Source organism: Carassius carassius, chromosome 10, assembly GCF_963082965.1.
Source record: "Carassius carassius chromosome 10, fCarCar2.1, whole genome shotgun sequence".
Taxonomy (NCBI): domain Eukaryota; kingdom Metazoa; phylum Chordata; class Actinopteri; order Cypriniformes; family Cyprinidae; genus Carassius; species Carassius carassius.
Window position 1 is genome coordinate 19,649,891 of NC_081764.1, and position 18,944 is coordinate 19,668,834.

Here is an 18,944-nt window from a genome sequence, read left to right on the forward strand (position 1 = left end):
ATAGTGTGGCGGGGTGAAGAAGGACACGACGAGTAGGTACAGGTGTGTTCCCTGAAGGGTGGATTTTATTGACAACGAGTGGGCCCGAAGGCGGTGGCGTGAGGTGGTTTGGTGCAGGGTGCTCGGCTTCCTCTTCGGTCTGTGTGCTGTGGCGGTGTGGGTCCGTTGTGCTCTCCCGTGTGCGGTGGGGCTGGTGGTCACACACTGCTCTCTGTAAGCAAGACAGATAGTTGGGATTAGCCGTGTCTCGTGGAGACATCTCTCACCTCTGTGTTCGTTTGCTGTGCTTAAGTAGGCAGCTCTTGATGGGGCGCAGGTGTGTCCGCTCAGCCCGTGACGAGCACGAGCAGGCGTAACTGCTCGGCTTCCAGAGCGATGCTGATGAGAGCTCGGGACACGTGTTACACCCCCCCCCCCAAGCGTCGTCCTAGTCCTGTGGAGAAGCGGGGAAACTGGGGGAGGGCGGGGAGTGGACCCTGACAGACCTGCGAAAGCTGCCCAAATCCGAGAGAGTCCATCGGCGTTGACGTTGGCTGTCCCCGCTCCATGTTGCACGGTGAAGTTGAAGTCCTGGAGCGCCAGGAACCACCGCGTCACTCTCGCGTTCGTCTCCTTGGCCCGGGCCATCCACTGCAGGGGGGCGTGATCTGTAATGAGAGTGAAGGGGCGGCCGAGGAGGTAATACCTGAGCTCCAGGACTGCCCACTTGACGGCCAGCGCCTCCCTCTCCACCGTAGCGTACCGTTGTTCCGCGGGGGTCAGCTTTCGGCTTATGTAGATCACCGGGCGTTCCTCGCCGTCGTGGTCCTGGGAAAGGACGGCTCCCACCCCGGTGTCGGATGCGTCCGTCTGCACCAGGAAGGGACGGTTGAAGTCGGGGGCTCGGAGTACCGGCTCTGTTGTGAAGGCTGCCTTTATCCGGTGGAACGCCGCCTCCGTCTCGGGGGTCTGCGGGACCTTCTCCGGTTGCCCCTTCCTGGTCAGATCTGTCAGGGTAGAGGCTAAGGAGGAGAAGTTAGGGATACAACAGCGGTAAAACCCTTCCAACCCCAAAAAGGCCCGTACCTGTGTTTTAGAGGTGGGCCGCGGCGCGGAGAGGATTGCTGCCACCTTCTTCTCTTGAGGTCTAATTAGGCCGCAAACCACCTGGTACCCCAGGTACTTAGCTTCAGAGAGGGCCAAGTGACATTTCCGGGGGTTGGCGGTCAGGCCAGTCCGGCGCAGTTCCGATAGCACCCTCCGCAGCCGCTCCAGGTGGTCCTCCCAAGTCTCCGAGTGTATGACGACGTCGTCGATGTAGGCCGCCACGTAGGCCTGGTGCGGCCGGAGGAGGACGTCCATCAGCCTCTGGAAGGTGGCCGGTGCTCCGTGGAGGCCAAAGGGAATGACCCGGTATTGCCAGTGTCCATTTGGGGTCGAGAAGGCCGTCTTCGGCTTGGCCTGTTCCAACAGAGGGACTTGACAGTAGCCCTTAGTGAGGTCGAGGGTTATATATAGATATAAACCGGGCCCTTCCCAGACGGTCCAACAACTCATCGACCCGGGGCATGGGGTAGCAGTCGAACTCGGAGACTTCGTTGAGGCGGCGGAAGTCGTTACAGAAGCGGAGGGTGCCGTCGGGCTTTGGGAACCATGTTGATGGGGTTGGACCATGGCCTGTGAGATGGTTCAATTACCCCTAACCTCAGCATCTCCTGTACCCCCTCCTCGATGGCGAGTCTCCGAGCCTCCGGGACACGGTAGGGCCGCAGCCGGACGATTGGTTCCGGGTGGCGTGCGGACGTCGTGTTCCAAGACGTGGGTCCGTCCAGGCTGGGGGGAGAACACATCCGGAAACTGACTAACCAGGTGCTGCAGCTCGGTCTTCTGGGCGGCGGAGAGTTGAGGGTCCATGTCCACAACCACGGGAGACGCCTTGGTGTAGGCCAAGAGCTGAGGCCCAGTTCCGACCCAGCGCTTCAGGAGGTTAATGTGATAGAGCTGGTCCTTCCTCCGTCTTCCGGGCTGCCGCACTCGGTACGTGTGGGCCGACCCTTTCGGTCACAGTGTATGGCCCCTGCCAGGTGGCCAAGAACTTGCAAGCGGCCGTAGGGACCAGAACCAGGACATGGTCTCCTCGCTGGAACTCCCGTGGTTGGGCCGCCCGATTATAATGTCGCTGCTGGGCCTGTTGTGCCTTGACGAGGTCATGGGCATCACTCGGTCGAACCGCTCCCGCATCTCCCGCACGTGTTCCACGGTGGTACGGTGTATGGCCGGTTGTTGTTCCCAGGCCTCTCGGTCAACGTCGAGCAGACCACAGGGCTGGCGGCCCGAAGAGCAACTCAAACGGTGTGAAGCCGGTGGAGGCCTGAGGGACTTCCCGAACACCGAAGAGGACGTATGGCAGCATCTTGTCCCAGTCTCTTTTATCTTCGGCCGTCACTCAGAGCAGCATCTGTTTCAGGGTCTGTTTGAATCGCTCGACGAGCCCGTCGGTCTGGGGGTGGTACACCATGGTATGGAGCTGCTGGACCTTCAGGAGTTTGCAGAGGTCTGCCATCATCCGGGACATGAACGGGGTGCCCTGGTCAGTCAGTATCTGGGATGGGATGCCGACCCGACTACCAAGCAGGAAGAGTTCCTGGGCGATGGCTTTGGTAGTGGCTTTTCGGAGGGGGATGGCCTCAGGATAGCGGGTGGCATAATCCACGATGACCAGGATGTGTTCGTGCCCCTGGGCAGACTTCGGCCCAGCAAGAAGCCCGGTTCCCGGACGAGTGATGGTGGCGAGCAACTGGTCGAATCCTGGCCAATCTCGCCCGAGGAGGACCGGGCGACGCAGCGATGGTAACCCGTCGTGCCAGCACATCCCTGGTGTTGCCGTGCACACAGGTGATGGAGAGCTTCGTTTTGGCTGTCCGTGCTGAGGCGTGAAAGAAAATGAGCTCGTGAGAATACAGGTGTATCTGTCTGAATGGTTTAAAGAGGGTCTTTCCCTTTCGCGCTCGTACAAAAAAAAAAAAAAAAGGGCGGCGGACGAGAGAGAGCCTCGGGAGGATGATGTTATATCTTTAACACGTTCTGATACTGAGGTTAGTACTCTGCTGGGATTTTACCCAGGAAAAGCAGGAGATATTTGAGGATGGTGAAGAAGCTGAGGCTAAGCCTTCTCAATTCTCCTGCCCTACGTATGTAGAGCCATTGGAGGTTATTGAGCGAAAAGCGGCTAGGAGGGAATGCCCCCTGTAGAAAGAGCTAAACATTTTATAAATATTTTATAAATAATTTTTATCTGTGAAATTTTTTTCTTTCTGCAGGGGAAACATCCTCTCTTAATCTCCCTTCTTGCCATCTAAGCCCCTTCAGAAAATAATTTCGCTTAAATGGCAAGGCATACGCAGTAGCAGGTCAGGCTGTGGCTTTATTACAGCACAATGCTGGTGCTTCAAGCATATCAGACTGATCTGCTAAGAGACCTGGATAGAGGCAGGGGCCTTTTTCTGATCAGGTAGCTGAGCTGCGCCGCACCACGGATCTCTCTCCGTGCTACCAAGCAGGCCGCCTCCGCCATGGGCAGGACTATGGCAGCCATGGTGGCAGCGGAGAGACATCTGTGGATGAACATGGCAGACATCGGGAGGAAAGAAAATACTTTCTGCTCGATGCTCAGGTTTCGCCTTCTGAACTTTTCGGTATTTCCGTTGAGACGGCAATTTGAGAAGTTCAGGGAGACGAAGGCGTGCTTTGCTGCTTTCAGATCCTTCGTTCCACGAAGGTCCAGGTCTGAGCCCGAACAACATAGGGGTCCTGGCCTGTCTCGATCTGAGGGTTAAGGATGGGCACAGAAGGCTAGTGTCGCAACTCGCGCTCCTCCCCCACCTGCGGGTAGGGGTTAGAGGAATCGTTGGTCACGAGGAGGTAAGCAGAACCTAAGGGGTATGATCTAGACGAGGCAGCGTTCTCGTCCGAATCGGAGTGATACCGAGGTAACTACTCGTTCCCTTTGGGGAGTTTTAACCCTCTGGAGTCTAAGAGGTTATCAGGAGAAAATAGCCTCATAACGCGTATATGCGTTAATCGACTTCAGAGGGTTAACTTCTGCTTTTATCCTCCCCTTCCTTATTCCCCTGTAACCACCAGCTCTCCACCTGATCGAGGTTAGGTGGAAACCTCTTGCATAACAGTCTCCTATGCTGGACCTATAATGTTTTTATGGTTCTATGTTCATAGCAACCACCTGACTGATGGTCCAGACTAAAAGGAGGCGCCCCTTGAGCGGGGCTCCGGCGCAGGAGGGTGGGTGAGTAAATGTAACCCTCTCTGTATATACTTATGTGTATTTAATTGCTGGTGGTTACGTGTCTACTAATAAACTCTGTGAGTTTCCTTTGCAGTGCTCAGTTACAGTGTTTACTTAAGATTCACCAGCAGTAGCCATCCAGCTTCATGTTCCGGTATTAGGCAGCTGAGACCACAGGTTTCTGAGGGAGCCTCCTTGATCATCAGGCCTGGCACAGCACTGCAGGGAATTTCATGGATGTCCGGCCAGGTCACCCCGAGGGGTCTCCTGGCCGCTTAGGGGTGCTGTCGCATCTACCAGGAAGTGGAGGTGGCAGTTACAGAAGTCTTCTTGTATATGCTGCCTTAGGTGATGCTCCCCTCGCCCGAGGTTTGTAAAATTGAGCTTGCCTCTCCCGTGAGATTCAGCACCTCTGCGATGCTTAGGAACCTTTAAGTACACACGCTAAGCTTTGTGTACTTTCTAAAAATCCACAAGTGGTAAGTTTGCACGCAAGACTCTGCAAACTTTCTGAAATCTTGTACGATAAGGGTTACGTGCTCCGCTTCATTCCCTTTCTTGAGATGATTAGACCTTGGTTATTTGGGCTCCATTCAGCCAGTGTGTATTTGTTTATACACCTCAAGCATCGCTTCCCTCAACATGAGGGGCTATTTGGGTGATTCTTGTGGTAATTTGGCAGCGCTCCCCTTTTTCCAAAAAAGGGTCGCCTATGAACGCGCTACTCTGAGCCCGGGGTTCTCCTCTTGTATGAGACTGAGTTCTCTGTTTTTTCCCAAGAACGCTCCAGTATTGTTTCCATAGATCGAGTTGATGACTCTCAATCATACTGTTTTGAGATACACTATTCCATCTATGAGCTGCTCTATCGGAGTGCCACGAGAACCCCTCCTTAGAACAGTATTTGAAAATCCATGCTATGGTAAGTGTGCACGTGAAGTCTTTGCACACTTTCTGAAATCCACACTGTGGTAAGTTCGCACGCTAGTATTCTGCGTTCTTTTAAAATCCTATATGGTGAGGGCTTGGCGCGGTTGCTTCATGCCCTTTCTTGAGTTGGTAAAAGCCCCGTTCATCTTGGGCGCCACTCCACCTATGTATCCTCGGATACCTATCTAAACAGGGTGTTGCTACTAGAGAACTGTTGAGACAGCTCTTTCAGCAAGCTTATGCGTAAGCTAGCGGTAGCCCCTGTGTGACAGGCAAGACTTGGTACAAATGCTAGGTTCTTAGCCGTATCCCTTTAAAGGAATCTTTCCTGATTCCAAGCCTTCAGCTCTACCCTGGGCCGAGGCCCTAACAATTAAGTTGGGTATGTAGCTTAGGCCTTTTGGCCGTAAGGGGTACGGTAAGTTGGTATTTTTTCAATGTATACTTCAGACACGGGTCACGGTGAGGTGTTCACCAAAGCGCCCCCTAGAGGACGCAGTGTCTCATTCCCTACTCAGGGAACTATGGTTACATACGTAACCTGAGACAGTTTTTCAAGTGTAGAATAAACACATATGAGCCTACCTAGTAAAATTATGAATTTACACACAATATTCACCATATTAATTTTATTGAAGCATAGACTATGAGGTTGATAAAGTAGCATCAAGACAAACACGATTCAAGGAAAATAATAATGGATCAAAAATTAATTAATATCATAAATTAATCAGTTCACACAGATGAGTGATGAAATGTCCTTAAAAGTAAAAAGATTCCATCCAGTCAACTGTGATTCAGATCATGTGATACGTATAAGACATTTGATACTGTTTCAGAAAATAATGATTCCTTATCGTCACATCTAAACTGGTTTCATCTCCCCATCGTGATCTTCTTCTCTCGTGTCTGGAAACAGTTTGTGGTTGATATCCAGTGTAGCCTTTTCTCATCCAGAGGATCTCTCAGTCCTAACATCCCATTTTCAGACAGTTCCCAGACCTGGTCAAAGTAAAACAAAAAACACAAACAATTCAGATGAAGTTGTTTAATGGACAGAGAGCTCAGCTTAAGTTCTGCGTGATTTTAGCAGTGTGAGCAACTATGACCCTTGTAGTACTGTACACATACCATTTTTCAAGCTGTTTTAAGACCTTTTGAGAAGCTTTTTCTCTGAAGACAATTTACCACATCCTCTTCTTTCACTCCTTTCAAGAGCATCACTTGGTCAAAACCCGTCATTTGGCTGAAGAGATCATCTGTACAAAGTAAAATTGTTTAAATACGGCAATAAACAATTTCATTATGCAAGAATTAAGAAAAAGTTAGAGGCAAAGGACTTGCTCACGAGACACCTCTTAGCATGTGACAGAAGTTTTTGCCTCTAGAATTAATCTATTGTTGCAGTAAATGTGTCTTTTTTTCCTCTAGAATCTTTCTCCAAAGTTCCTGACTTTTCTCACAAATGTGTTTTAGTCAAAGTCAAAAGTCAAAGTCACCTTTATTTATATAGCGCTTTAAACAAAATACATTGCGTCAAAGCAACTGAAAAACATTCATTTGGAAAACAGTGTCAATAATGAAAAAATGATAGTTAAAGGCAGTTCATTATTGAATTCAGTTATGTGATCTCTGTTCAATTAAATAGTGTATGTGCATTTATTTGCAATGAAGTCAACGATATTGCTGTAGATGAAGTGTCCCCAACTAAGCAAGCCAGAGGCGACAGCGGCAAGGAACCGAAACTCCATCGGTGACAGAATGGAGAAAAAAAACCTTGGGAGAAACCAGGCTCAGTTGGGGGGCCAGTTCTCCTCTGACCAGACGAAACCAGTAGTTCAATTCCAGGCTGCAGCAAAGTCAGATTGTGCAGAAGAATCATCTTTTTCCTGTGGTCTTGTCCTGGTGCTCCTTTGAGACAAGGTCTTTACAGGGGATCTGTATCTGGGGCTCTAGTTGTCCTGGTCTCCGCTGTCTTTCAGGGATGTAGAGGTCCTTTCTAGGTGCTGATCCAGCATCTGGTCTGGATACATACTGGATCCGGGTGACTGCAGTGACCCTCTGATCTGGACACAGACTGGATCTGAGACAAATATTAGCGTAGATGCCATTCTTCTAATGATGTAGCAAGTACATAGGGTGTTTCCGGTTCCGGTTTACCTAATCAATGCAGCCTAAAAATCCTTTAACGGATTTGGATAATAAAAGCATATTAGTATGTTATGTGTATGCCAGGTTAAAGAGATGGGTCTTTAATCTAGATTTAAACTGCAAGAGTGTGTCTGCCTCCCGAACAATGTTAGGTAGGTTATTCCAGAGTTTAGGCGCCAAATAGGAAAAGGATCTGCCGCCCGCAGTTGATTTTGATATTGTAGGTATTATCAAATTGCCTGAGTTTTGAGAACGTAGCGGACGTAGAGGATTATAATGTAAAAGGAGCTCATTCAAATACTGAGGTGCTAAACCATTCAGGGCTTTATAGGTAATAAGCAATATTTTAAAATCTATACGATGCTTGATAGGGAGCCAGTGCAGTGTTGACAGGACCGGGCTAATATGGTCATACTTGGTTCTAGTAGGAACTCTTGCTGCTGCATTTTGGACTAGCTGTAGTTTGTTTACTAAGCGTGCAGAACAACCACCCAATAAAGCATTACAATAATCTAACCTTGAGGTCATAAAAGCATGGATTAACATTTCTGCATTTGACATTGAGAGCATAGGCCGTAATTTAGATATATTTTTGAGATGGAAAAATGCAGTTTTACAAATGCTAGAAACGTGGCTTTCTAAGGAAAGATTGCGATCAAATAGCACACCTAGGTTCCTAACTGATGACGAAGAATTGACAGAGCAACCATCAAGTCTTAGACAGTGTTCTAGGTTATTACAAGCAGAGTTTTTAGGTCCTATAATTAACACCTCTGTTTTTTCAGAATTTAGCAGTAAGAAATTACTTGTCATCCAGTTTTTTATATCGACTAAGCAATCCATTAGTTTTTCAAATTGGTGTGTTTCACCGGGCTGCGAAGAAATATAGAGTTGAGTATCATCAGCATAACAGTGAAAGCTAACACCATGTTTCCTGATGATATCTCCCAAGGGTAACATATAGAGCGTGAAGAGTAGCGGCCCTAGTACTGAGCCTTGAGGTACTCCATACTGCACTTGTGATCGATAGGATACATCTTCATTCACTGCTACGAACTGATGGCGGTCATATAAGTACGATTTAAACCATGCTAATGCACTTCCACTGATGCCAACAAAGTGTTCAAGTCTATGCAAAAGAATTTTGTGGTCAATTGTGTCAAACGCAGCACTAAGATCCAATAAAACTAATAGAGAGATACACCCACGATCAGATGATAAGAGCAGATCATTTGTAACTCTAAGGAGAGCAGTCTCAGTACTATGATACGGTCTAAATCCTGACTGGAAATCCTCACATATACCATTTTTCTCTAAGAAGGAATATAATTGTGAGGATACCACCTTTTCTAGTATCTTGGACAGAAAAGGGAGATTCGAGATTGGTCTATAATTAACTAGTTCTTTGGGGTCAAGCTGTGGTTTTTTGATGAGAGGCTTAATAACAGCCAGTTTGAAGGTTTTGGGGACATATCCTAATGACAATGAGGAATTAATAATAGTCAGAAGAGGATCTATGATTTCTGGAAGCACCTCTATTAGGAGCTTAGATGGTATAGGATCTAACATACATGTTGTTGGTTTAGATGATTTAACAAGTTTATACAATTCTTCCTCTCCTATGGTAGAGAATGAGTGGAACTGTTCCTCAGGGGGTCTATAGTGCACTGTGTAACATGATACTGTATCTGACAGCTGAATGGTTGCAAATTTATCTCTAATAGTATCGATTTTAGAAGTAAAGTAGTTCATAAAGTCATTACTACTGTGATGTTGGGAAATGTCAACACTTGTTGAGGCTTTATTTTTTTTATTATTATTTTTTTTTTAGTCTGTGCAGTGTAAGGCCTTGCTTCAAACCAATCAACTTATCAATCCACAATTTATAACAAAACATTTATGAAACAATGAAATAATGTAAACCACTTTTATAAAACCTATATTATTTTATTTAAGACAAACAGGTGGTGTTTTTTTTTTTTTTTTTTTACTTAGGTTTAAAAATGTTCCAGTCACACTTTGCCAACTTGCTATAATTGTAATAGCTGTATCAAAAAAAAAACATATTAGAAAGAATAATTACGGCTGACATGAACAGTCCTGTGAGATAAAATCATAAAGTCCTGTAACACATAACACAGCATAGCTTTAATACACACATACCAGTGGACTTCTGTCTTTGTTTGGGCTCAAGATGGCCGTCTTCATTCCTCATCCTGAGCAAATAATTTCCTTGGTCTTCCTTCTCTTTTGTGAAACAAGATAATCTCTACTTACTCTGTGTGCAATTAATATTGCTCATTAAACATATAATTAGGTTAATTTAAAATAAGATTCAGACCAGAGCATTTGATGAGTAAATGTTGATTCAAAAATATTCTAAACAAATGTACGTGGGAAGAGCTGATCATGGCAAGATTCACTGAGACTCAGTTATAGCTCTTTTAGTTTTTAGGAAGGTTTGTGAGGGTTGGCTCACAAAAAACTTCTAAAAAAAGAACAGCATTATCTGCAAACAATCCTGTAAGACAGAAATAAAGGACATATTATTACATTACATGCAACTTATACATTACTGTGTGTGTGTGTGTGTGTGTAAAGATTCTGTATAATTAAATGTTAAATGCATCCATTAATAAAAGCAAGTCATTAATAACAAGCTATATTCATATGAATTATTTAAAAAATTATTACAAGCTGTAATAACAGGACTGTTAACAGTAGTGCGCAAGTCTTAATAATGCCAAAGCGCAGTGCCTTTAACACACACTAAACCCACACTATCTCCAATACCGCTCCGGAGCTCTATACCAGGCTTAGTGTATCCCATCATGCATCATGTTTTGGAATAAATTGTGAGACTTTTTGCCGAGATCTCACAAGGGGTCACGGAAACCTTTCCAATGTATGTGAAATATTAATAATAATATAATTAGATATTGAAAATAATTTTTTTCACTTAATTAGAAGCACCAAAAATTAAATTGTCCTCTGTAATAGGGACTAATGAAAATAGATTTATAATTTATTTTAAAATGCAAAGTTCAATAATAATAAAAAAAAAAAAAACTAAAAATCTCTGTAAACTCTGTGTCCCATAAGGCAGTGGCTCCCAATCCTGGTCCTGGAGAACCCCAACACTGCATATTTGATATGTCTCCCTGTTCGAACACACCAGATTCAACTCATCAGCTCATCAGTGTAGACTCCAAGACCTCAAAAGTGTGTTTGTAAGAGAGACACCAAAACCATGCAGTGTTGGGGCTCTCCAGGACCAGGATTGGGAACCACAGTCATCAGGTCATGAAAAGTTCGACACACACTTTTGTTCATCATGCTCACTCGAACACTTGGGCTAAACACAGGAAATATGTCAAATAAATAATCAAGTGGTCAAGTGCAAAGATGGCAAGTGTGGGTATTTGGACAGTGCAAAAGTTGAAGAAACAACAAATGCTGTGCAATTTATAACAGCAGTTTGATAAAAAAGGTCAAACTATCACAGACTTACTGCTGCAAATGTCTGCCTCCGCAGATTTCTGTCTTCTCCAATTCTGAAGGAATACCTCTCCACAAACACCACAGGGATGACGGCTTCCTTTACATCTTTTAGCTAAAAACAAAATAATATTAATAAAAACAAGAAAGGGGGGGGCAATAGAATTATAAACAGAATTTTAATAATGTTTTGTGAGCAAAATATTTAAAATATAAACTGATATGAATGAACTGCAAGAGGGGAAAAAAAGTGTCTTTTTATTTATTTACTTTTTTTGGATTTACATAAAAAGGTATCAAAAGCATGGTACAGTAAATGTGATATCTGTCATATAAAAGCACATCAAAAACGACCATTACAGTTAGTTTGATGATTATTGTATTTTTGTATTGATTATTAATATACCATAGTAAAACTACAGTTACTGTGGTAAAAACATGGTAAATGTCCCGTTACTGGGTTTTAACTTCAAATTTAATTTGTTACTATTGTACGTGTCGTGGTTACCATGATTTTTCTACAAATTTACATCTTTGAACCTGAAATGAATATAAAATGGACTGAAAGTCTATGCCACGTCACGTGACATAGTTTAATCACACTAGTTAGCAGGTGTGTTCATTTAGTTAAACACAATGAAACTCAAAGACAGCCTCAGATGACTGATATAATACAGCGAGTAAACAATACGGCGCTAATCTGATTAATAAAGAAGACAGAATACAATTTATAACAGGCATTAAAAGAGCGTATTTACGTCTACTCACCGAACCTGTGGCACATGTAAACTGATGGCAAGTATCGCGATGTGTGCTGAATGAGACTTCTTGAACGTGATTTCATAGCCATAAACTATGAATAAGCAATAAGCGAGACTGGGTTGTAAGAAAATGGTTAAACTGCTTACTTGCACGTGCCTTTGAGCGTTGTTAAACTCACCTTTTAATGCCGTTTTTCCTGCAGTTGAGCGTTGCTTTGGTCAAACTCACCGCTGAATGCTGTTTTACCTGGAATTGAGTGTTGTTAAACTCACCGCTGAATGCTGTTTTACCTGCAGTTGAGTGTTGTTAAACTCACCACTGATGAACACGCTAAACCTTTGCACAGAGGGCACTTTGATATCAGATTGCAAGGATTTGTAAACCTCAAAAACCAGTTGGAGGGACAGATAAAAATGATCTGGAGGCCGCCATTTAACTCGCCCTGTCATATGTAATTTTTTGTAGCCTATTATTTTTTATTTATTTATTTAGTGTCGACCCATACAAGGCAGTCAACGAGCGGTGTGCTGACCCGAGAGGTCAAATTTAAACGCTGTTGAGTTCTATAGAAGTCTATCGGACTAACCTGCACGTTGAAAAATTACGCCAAAGGTATACCCAGTGTGTCAAAAAAGTGACACCAGATCCCTTGACCATGCTTCAGACATTTGACGAGTAGGGAGTGAGACTGTGTTGTCTTCCTTTGCTGCCAACCGGTGATTCTGAAAGAGCTTATTTCTAGCAGGTAAGCCTTAAAAGGGCAAAATTCTAGCAACATTGTTGTATTTGTCGTGCTGAGAGTGTGGCCTGTGCAGGGAATCTTGCACGATACAGAAGGGCAGTGAGTGCGTCACCTGTCTGGTCAGCTCAAACAGAGACTACTCGCTCACTGAGATGGAATGTTCTCGTGGAGAGCATGAGTCTTGCTTTTCTCCGCTTCTTCACTGAAGGCAGCCTTGCTCTCCCGTTACTCTTCTCTCAGTTAGCCTCAGAGAGGGAAAAAGCAACTGGATCTGACCTATTTTATGCCCGCACTGTACTCACTGTCTCTCCCAGCTGCACTCAGATCTGCCACAGAAAGGCAGTGAGCTGTGCACTCACTGAGACGGGATGCGAATGCTCCTCTTCTCCACTCAGGGACTTTGCCTTCAACAGCGAGGCCGTGGGCTGATCAATCAGGCTTGAGCAATTTCATTTTGTGCTTAATCTACCAGTGTGTTATACGTGAGGATTGTTACATCCAGCGATTGTCTGTATTTCTCCTGTCCTGTATTTCCGTGTCTTGTTATCTTAGGTCAGTTCCTGTGCTTAATTGATGGGGTGTGCCGGCGCGCGAGGCGTGTCCCAGCTGATGGCATAAAGAGGGCTTGGTTGTGGCGCGTGGAGGAAGGAGAGAGCGGGAGAAAGCGGCTTTGTTTTGTGTTTGAATTGTTGCTTTAATTTGATCTTTGGTTATGTAAACTTTTGAGTTAACAAATAAATCCTTAGACATTTGTTTGGCGAACTTTCTCCTGCCTCTTTTGTTACTATTTGAGAGCCAGTAGTAACAAGTGGGGGCTCGTTTAAAAACAATTTTGCCTATAATCTATTGTAATCGGAGGCTGACATGGGACGCTCGCTCGTGTGTCTCCGGTATTAAATCTGGCGTTGTTTTTTTGTTTTGGGCGATTGCAAGTAACGTGAACGGAGGAAAAAGCTGTGCGATCAGACAGTAGGCTAAACCTAAACGTTATATTGTGCCTTGTGCGTTTCTGGGACTAATATGAATGTTTGTTGTCTTGTTGGAGTCAATTGTAATCAGAGGTTACACTGGAATGTTGGACATGGAGGGTAAGTTCAGCGATATGTATTTAATCAATTGACCATAACCTTTCTTTTTGTGCTTACATTGTAGGTTGCGTGTTTTGGGTCGTGTGGTTTTTTGTTTTTGAACAGGTCTGTGGCTAGAGCATTGGTCTCGGGGGCACTACCGAGGAATTGGGGAAATCGCCAGATTACTGGTTGTTTAGCCACTCCTGCGGGCTTGGTGTTTAATCCATCCCACCGCAGACCTGTTTGAAGATCCGCGTCTAAGTAAATTGTATGGGGTATCTTTGTAAGCTTAAGAGAAATGGTTATATAGTTTTTGAAAATGTCGCTGTCCTACCCGCCTCATGTTTAATTTTTGCAGATCGTACAGACTGTAATAATTTGAGTTCTTAATAATAGCGTTCTGCATTGTTTGAAGGATGGCGTCACCGGTAAAAACCTTTGTAGGGGATCCCTCGAAGTTCTTGTTAAATGCATTGACAAAAGAACAATTAATAGAACTTGCTGATCATTATAAAATAGAGCTTACAAGTAAGCGATATAAAAAAGAGATCAAAAGTATAGTGAATAAAGCCTTGTGCGCCAGGGGTTTACTGATAGCGTCTGCCGATGCATCTGAAGATGATGATGATGAAATAGTTTCTCCGACTTCAGGTCATGCTGAAAACTTAACCTTTGCTGAACAAAAAGAATTATTACTCTTACAATTAGAAAATCGTAAGTTAGAACATCAAATGCATATGGACGGTTTGCGTCTAAACGAACAAAATGAACGTGCAAAACGAGCACTAGAGCAGCAAAAGCTTGAACTGGAAGCTGAACGTTTGGATCTAATAAGACAAGGGAGAATATCTGGTTTAGGGGATTCTAAGTTCGATATCTCCACTAGTTTACGGCTTCTTCCCTCATTTAATGAGAAGGATGTCGACACTTTTTTTCTGTTATTTGAAAGGGTGGCAGACGCGCAGGGTTGGCCTGATATACATCGCGCTCTTATGTTGCAGTGCACTCTTACGGGGAAAGCACAGAGAGCGTTCTCCGCTCTCAGTGTGGATGATGCGAAGAACTACGAAATAATAAAGGCATCAGTGTTAAGATCATTTGAGTTAATTCCAGAAGCCTATCGGCAGCGATTCAGAGGAATGCGAAGACGTTTTGATCAAACCAATGTGGAGTTTGCGAGAGATTTGCGGTTACAATACCAACGCTGGTGCATCGCCTCTAATGTTCAAACAGTTGATAACATGACAGACTTAATAGTTTTAGAGCAATTTAAGAACACATTGCCGGAGCGTATTGCGATATATATTGCTGAAAAGCAGGCAACAAACGAGGCTGATGCTGCGGTGTTGGTGGATGAATAGGCTACGAACTAACGCATAAAGCTCATTCTGGCGAACGCGTGCGTTCAGTAAGTGGACAAAGAGACGCGTTTTTTTTTCGTAATAAAACTCCAAACGTTAATCCTCTACCAGTAGATCAGGATCGCTCAAGTGTAAAGTCTGATGCAGAGCAAATTTGCCGTTATTGCCAAGGGAAAGGTCATTGGAAAGGGAGCTGTCCAGTGCTGAAGTCAAAAGCTAAAGCTCGTTTTTCGTTTGTGAAACCAGCTGCTTTGGCTGTGTCGCCTGGTAATTCAGATGTTGTGCTAAGTAAACTGAAGCCTAATTATATTCCATTTATTTCAGATGGATTTGTTTCACTACTTGGCAATGAGGAGAAGTTTCCTGTAAAAATCTTGAGGGATACAGGAGTATCAGAGTCCTTTATTTTGGACTCTGTGTTGCCGTTTTCTTCTTCCTCCAGGTCCGGGAGGTCACTTTTGGTGAGAGGTATTGATCTTAGTACTTTAAAAGTCCCTTTACATAAGGTTGTGCTCTACTCTGAGTTGGTAGAGGGGGAAGTTGAGTTGGGAGTCCGCCCGGCCCTACCTGTTGATGGGGTGTCTGTTATATTAGGGAATAATCTGGCTGGCGGCCGTGTTTGGCAGACTAGTCCTATGCCTGTGGTGACTGATCCTCCTCAGCTGGGGAATGAATCTGATGACTGTTTTAAAGAATTTCCTCAGGTGTTTGCTGCTTGTGCGGTGACTCGTGCTGCTAGTCGTGCTGACGTGGAGGACCTGGAGGTTAAGGCTGCTGCAGGAAAGGTTAGCTTTGCTTTAACAGATTTTCCCTTGTCTATTTCTAAAGAAGAGCTAGTCAAGGAACAGCATGCAGATCAATCTCTGTCTTCGTTGTTTGAGCGAGCGGTTCCTGTTGACTGTTTTGAGAGTGTGGATCATGGTTATGGTGTTCTAGATGGCTTGCTAGTGAGGAAATGGACACCCGCAACAAACATTTCACTGGGGGAACCATGGTTTCAGGTTATTGTGCCTATCACCGTTAGACAGCTGGTGTTAAAGACTGCTCATGACATGTTGGGGCATTTGGGGGTGAGAAAGACGTATGATCGCATTATGCGTCATTTCTATTGGCCAAAATTAAAGAAAGAGGTTGCGGCCTACATTAAAACCTGCCACATTTGCCAGATGACTGGAAAGCCCAATCAGGTTATAAAGCCTGCACCTCTGCATCCAATACCTGTTTTAGCTGGTCCTTTTGAACATTTACAGTTGGACTGTGTAGGGCCATTAGTTGGTGCTAAATCTGGGTCTAGGTATTTGCTGACCGTAATGTGTCAGGTAACCCGTTATCCTGCTGCCTACCCACTACGCTCTATTACTACCAGGGCCATTGTAAGGGCTCTTACTCAGTTTTTTTCTATATTTGGTATACCAAAAGTTGTCCAGACTGACCAGGGCTCAAATTTTATGTCTCGTGTTCTTGCTCAGGTCTTACGCCAGCTTCATATTAAACACAACAAAGCCTCAGCTTACCATCCTCAGAGTCAAGGTGTGCTTGAACGTTTCCACCAGACACTGAAGTCCCTTCTCCGTGCATATTGTATGGAGCTGGGACGTGACTGGGAGGAAGGTTTGCCATGGCTGTTGCTTGCCTCTATGGAAGTCGTTCAAGAGAGTACAGGGTTCAGCCCTAATGATTTAGTGTTTGGCCATTCTGTACGTGGACCTTTGGCTGTCCTAAAAGATGGTTTGGACTTCAAAGAACCACCAAAAACCTTGGGTGATTATGTCAATGGTTTTAGGAGACGTCTTTATGAGGCGGGGAGGTTGGCCCGTGAGAAGTTAACAAACACTCAGTCTAAAATGAAGGAGCAGTATGATAAGCGAACAGAGCGTCGTGTTTTGGCAGTCGGTGATAAAGTGTTGGCTCTTTTGCCGGTTGTGTCATCTCCTTTCCAGGCAAAGTTTTCTGGACCGTATATGGTTGTCAAGAAGGTTTCAGATGTTAATTATGTAATTGCCACGCCGGACAGAAGGAAAAGTACTCAGTTGTGTCACCTTAACCTGCTTAAGCCATATCACAAACGTTCAGATGCATTTAAGAGTAAAACTGCTGCACAGCCTGTAGCTTTAAGTGATGCCAGTTTGTCTCCTGTTTTTTCTCTTGTTCCTCAGGTGGCAGCGCAGGAGCAAGAGGAGATCAGAACTCCTGATGATGGGGTTTTGCGTGCACGTTTGCACAATTCTGAGACAGTGAAGCAACTTCCACAGTTGCTGCAGCACTTGTCTGGGAACAAGTGTACTGAGATAATTAATTTAATTAATGATTTTCCAACTCTCTTCTCAGATACTCCGACTCAGACGCATCTCTTGAAACATGATATAGATGTTGGTGAGGCTTCTCCAATTAGGCAGCGGTTTTATCGTGCTTCCCAAGAGAAGCGGAAGTACATCGACACAGAGGTAGAGTACCTTCTCGACAGTGGGCTGGCTGAACCTTCTGCATCGGCCTGGGCATCACCATGCCTTCTGGTTAACAAGCCAGATGGTACTTTTAGGTTTTGCACTGACTATCGGAAACTTAATGCAGTCACAAAGCCAGATAGTTTTCCCTTACCTCGTATAGAGGATTGTGTAGACCAGATTGGTGCCGCGACATTTATTAGTAAATTCGATCTCCTTAAGGGCTACTGGCAGGTGCCCTTGACTGACCGTGCAAGAGAGGTGTCTACTTTTATCACTTCACAAGGGTTGTTTTCATATAAGGTAATGAGTTTTGGGTTACGAAACGCTCCTGCCACCTTCCGGCGACTGATGAACACCGTGGTCGCTGGTCTAGAGGGTTGTGCAGTGTACTTAGACGATGTGGTGGTCTTTAGTAACACTTGGGGTGATCACTTGAACTCTATTAGAGCTCTGTTCCAGCGCCTTGCCCAGGCTCGCTTAACTATCAACCTCGCAAAGTGTGAGTTTGCGAGGGCGACGGTAACCTACCTGGGAAAGGTGGTAGGCCAAGGGCAATTGTGTCCTATTCGTGCTAAGACTTTGGCTATAGATCAGTATTCGTCACCTACAAATAAAAAGGAGTTGATGAGGTTCTTAGGTATGGCGGGGTTTTATCGTTGTTTCTGCCCAAATTTCTCTACGGTTGTTGCTCCGCTAACTGACCTACTTAAGTCCGGTGTTAAGTATAGCTGGACACCTGTTTGCCAGTCTTCCTTTGAGACCGTTAAAGCTCTCTTAACCTCCTCTCCTGTCCTTGCAGCACCGCAGTTGAACCAGGCGTTCAAGCTGCAAGTTGACGCTAGTCAGGTAGGAGCTGGAGCTGTTTTGCTCCAAGAAGATGAACACGGTGTTGATCGTCCGGTTTCTTTTTTTTCTCGAAAGTTTCTTTCTTATCAGGCAACTATTCTGTCATTGAGAAAGAAGCTTTGGCGTTAATCTGGGCGCTTCAACATTTTGATGTATATGTAGCTGGTGCCTTTTCTCTGGTGGTCTTCTGTGACCATAATCCGTTAACTTTCTTGCACTCCCTTCAAAATCCAAATCAGCGCCTAATGAGATGGGCTCTTTTTCTGCAACCATACCACTTGGATATTCGTCACATTAAAGGCACAGATAATGTGATTGCAGATGCCTTATCTCGTGCTCCCGCTGGTTAATGTTTTGCTGTTTGTTACCCTATGTGTTTTTTTTTTCTGTCTCTTCTGTCTTCCAGGGCCCGGATTACAGAAGTTGGACAGTTGTGAGTTGCGTCTGAATAAATGGGTTACAACATTTCTATATAGAATGGTGTTTTTGTACATATCTTTTGAAGTGTTTTGCAATTTTTTTTGCACTAAATTTTCACTCTTAACGCTATGATATTAAGTTTCCTGTAGTGTTATTCACATTATGGTTGTGGTGTAGCAAAGCCTCCAAGACCCGTTTTTTTAAGGGGGGGGGGGGGGGTGTTACATCCAGCGATTGTCTGTATTTCTCCTGTCCTGTATTTCCGTGTCTTGTTATCTTAGGTCAGTTCCTGTGCTTAATTGATGGGTTGTGCCGGCGCGCGAGGCGTGTCCCAGCTGATGGCATAAAGAGGGCTTGGTTGTGGCGCGTGGAGGAAGGAGAGAGCGAGAGAAAGCGACTTTGTTTTGTGTTTGAATTGTTGCTTTAATTTGATCT

At 44.8% G+C, this 18,944-nt stretch overlaps 1 long non-coding RNA gene across 1 annotated transcript in view; it reads right to left on the reverse strand.

Annotated features, from left to right (window-relative positions):
* Window positions 1-6,344: 6,344 nt before the first annotated feature.
* Window positions 6,345-18,944, reverse strand: part of LOC132151317 (uncharacterized) — a 66,599-nt gene continuing 53,999 nt past the window's right edge. Inside the window, exons 3-4 of the long non-coding RNA XR_009436375.1 lie at window positions 9,527-9,610; window positions 6,345-6,471 (exon numbers count right to left, since the gene is read on the reverse strand). This is a non-coding gene — a long non-coding RNA (uncharacterized LOC132151317). The remainder of the gene's footprint in view (window positions 6,472-9,526; window positions 9,611-18,944) is intronic.